The following is a 3,888-nucleotide window of genomic DNA, read 5'->3' on the forward strand; positions in this document are numbered from 1 at the left end:
ATTCATTTCGAAGAGTTTTTCTTTGCAAAATAATTTTTCGATGCTTCCCTTGGAAAAATCAATGATCATCAAGTCCCCTGGAATTAAGCAAGTGACCCAGAGTTACTGTCAAGGTGTGGTTATTGAATTTGAAGGATTGAGGTTTTACGCCAACCTTATTGTATTGGAAAGCAAAGGATTGGATGTCATCCTAGGGATGGATTGGTTAACCACCAACAAAGGTTTTAGTGACTGCTTCAACCGGACCATGATTCTCACACACCATCACGGGAACACAATAAAAGTTTCAGCCAAAGAGAGACAAATACCCCGGCAACCAAGATTAAACAAGGTGGACGTTTCTGAGCTAAACAAGGTTCCAGTAGTGTGTGAATTTCTAGACGTATTCCCAGAAGAATTACCAGGCATGCCACTGGACCGAGAGATAGAATTCAGCATTGAGCTAGCACCCGGAACCGCTCCTATTTACAAGAAACCATACAGAATGGCACCATCCGAATTGGTAGAATTGAAGAAGCAAATAAAAGAATTATTGGAGAAAGGATATATACGAGCCAGTTCCTCACCTTGGGGTTCTCCAGTTTTATTTGCCAAGAAAAAGGATGGAACACTGAGATTGTGTATTGATTATCGAGCTCTTAACATGGTCACAATCAAGAACAAATACCCAATGCCCCAAATAAATGATTTATTTGATCAGCTCGCACAGGCCAAAGTCTTCTCAAAAATTGACTTGAGATCAGGATACCACCAATTAAAAGTGTGAACAGAAGATATTCCCAAGACAGCCTTCACTTCCAGATATGGATTGTATGAGTTCACAGTAATGCCATTTGGGCTAACCAATGCCCCCGCATATTTTGTTCACCTCATGAACAAAGTATTTATGAAGTATATGGACAAGTTTGTTGTGGTATTCATCGATGATATTCTGATATACTCCAAAACACCAGAAGAGCACGCCGAGCATCTTAGGATTGTACTAGGAGAACTCAGGAAACATCAACTGTACGCCAAATTCAGCAAATGTGAATTTTGGCTAAGACAGGTGGGTTTTCTGGGCCACTTACTCACCCAAGAAGGTATTGCAGTAGACCCGGAAAAGGTCAAGTTCGCACTTGGCTGGAAACCACCAGCTAGCGTAACGGACATACGGAGTTTCTTGGGAATGGCAGGCTATTATCGGAGATTTATTGAAGGATTCTCCATCATAGCAAAGCCAATGATGCAGTTGCTCAAGAAAGGCAAGAAGTTTGAATGGACGGAAGCATGTGAGAAAAGCTTCCAAGAGCTAAAAAGCAAATTAACAACGGCACCAGTATTAATTGTGCCAGACATACACAAGAATTTTGAGGTGTATTGTGACGCATCCCGGAAAGGCCTCGGATGCGTATTGATGCAAGAAGGAAAGGTAGTTGCGTATGTCTCCAGACAACTTCACAAGCATGAGGAGAATTATCCCACTCATGACTTAGAATTGGTAGCGGTCATCCATGCACTCAAGGAATGGAGACACTTCCTACTTGGAAATCGTTGTGAAATATACACAGACCATAAGAGTCTTTGGTATATTTTCACACAGCCGGAACTTAATTTACGGCAACGACGCTGGTTGGAGTTGGTGAAGGATTATGATGTTGGGATTCACTACCATCCCGGAAAAGCAAATGTTGTGGCAGATACCCTTAGTCGGAATCCGAGCCCAGACAACGATAATATACCAAATTTGAGGCCAGAATTTCAACAGGAATTTGCCAAACTCAATTTAATAATGGTCACCGAAGGCAGTGTGTCGAACTTGGAAATACAGCCTACCCTGATGGAAAAGATCAAGGAGGCTCAGCATGGACACCCTAGCATTGATGGCATAAAAAGGAAAGTGAGTTTGGGCAAGGCCTCAGAATTCAATGTAGATGAGCAAGGAGTATTGTGGTACGGAGAGAGACTTTGCGTATCAAATATCAAGGACCTCAAGCAGCAGATTCTGGCTGAAAGCCACACCGCTTCGTATTCAATCCATCCTGGAGGAACAAAGATGTACAAAGACCTTCAGAAAAAAATTTGGTGGCACGGTATGAAGAGAGACATAGCCACGTTCATTGCATGCTATGACTCTTGTCAACGCATCAAGGCCGAGCACCAAAAACCAGCCGGGCTGTTACAGCCAAACAAGATACCCGAGTGGAAGTGGGACGAGATTGGAATGGATTTCATTGTTGGACTACCACGGTCGCAACACAGAAATAATGCCATATGGGTCATAACCGACAGATTAACCAAAGTGGCACATTTTATTCTGGTGAAGACAACTCACACCACTCAGAGGCTGGCCAGACTTTATCTTGCCCGTATCGTTTGCCTGCATGGAGTCCCAAAGACTATCATATCGGACAGAGGCACACATTTCGTCTCTAGATTTTGGGATCACCTGCAACAGGCACTGGGAACCCAACTATCATTCAGTACGGCATACCACCCCCGGACTGATGGGCAAACTGAACGCGTAAACCAAATTCTAGAAGACATGCTGAGAGCCTGTGTCCTCACCTACGGAACCAGTTGGGAAGAAAGTTTGCCATATGCAGAGTTCGCATACAACAACAGTTATCAAGCCAGCTTGCAAATGGCACCCTTTGAAGCTCTATATGGGAGAAGATGTCGTACCCCACTAAACTGGTTAGAAACCGGGGACAGCCACATCTTCGGCCCAGATATGCTCAAGGAGTCTGAGAAGAAAGTTAAGACGATTAGAGATCGACTCAAGACAGCTCAAAGTCGGCAAAAGAGTTATTACGATAGAAAGCATCGGTAAATCAGTTTTGAACCCGGAGAGTTTGTATACCTAAGAGTTTCTCCTATGAGGGGTCTGTAGCGATTCAGGATTAAGGGAAAGCTAGCACCAGGATTCATCGGACCATTCCATATAGTGGCCCGAAGAGGCACGGTAGCCTACCAGCTAGACCTACCCGGAGATTTATCCGATATCCACAACGTGTTCCACATCTCGCAGTTGAGAAAGTACGTGAGCAACCCAGAGAAGCAAGTATCGCATGAAAATATTGACGTACAACTAGACCTCACCTACCGGGAGCACCCAATAAAAATATTAGAAGAGTCTGAGAGGAGGACCCGAGAGAAAACCATCAAGTTTTTCATGGTTCAGTGGAGCAATCACACCGAGAATGAAGCAACTTGGGAGAGGGAGGATTTTCTTCGGACAGCACCCACACCTGTTTAAGGACCAGCTGAAATCTTGGGGACGAGATTTTTCCTAAGGGGGTAGGTGCTGTGACACTCCAAAATTTTTGTGGTTTTTGTTTTCAACAAGAGCCTTGCTTGGTTTAAAGAAGGTCATTTAAACCCTTCTTAAAAACCTCTCATCTGAGTTTTCCCTCTCAAAAATCTTTTCTTGGATTTAGTTTCTCCTAAAAAGAAAACCTTTTTGGTTTTGGGCTTTTCTTTGGTTTGGATCCATTCTTGATTTTACCATGCCTCCTATGGTAAAATCTTTCCCAAAAACCCTCCTTCCACTTTGGACCAACCCAAACACTCTGTCCCAACTAATAAAATCCATTTTTGGATTTTATCTCATTTATTTCTTTTCCCAAAACAATTCTGTCTTTTATTTTGAGCCTAGGTAATTTGCAAGGCAAGAACCTTAATGCATTTGAATTTTGACCTCAACTCAACTCCCCTAGATAGTCCTTAGCACCCACAACCTAGAACCATCAAGATCTACTCTTCTTCTTTTCAAAATTTTCAGATTTCACCCTGTGCAAGTTTGGACCAGATTTGCCAAATTTGGTGAAATTCATATCTCCACTCCTCCAAAAATTCCACCAAAATTCAGGCAACCCCCAGTTGCAATGAGAGACCCCTCCACCAAAA

This window comes from Triticum aestivum, chromosome 3B (assembly GCF_018294505.1).
Source record: "Triticum aestivum cultivar Chinese Spring chromosome 3B, IWGSC CS RefSeq v2.1, whole genome shotgun sequence".
Classification (NCBI taxonomy): Eukaryota; Viridiplantae; Streptophyta; class Magnoliopsida; order Poales; family Poaceae; genus Triticum; species Triticum aestivum.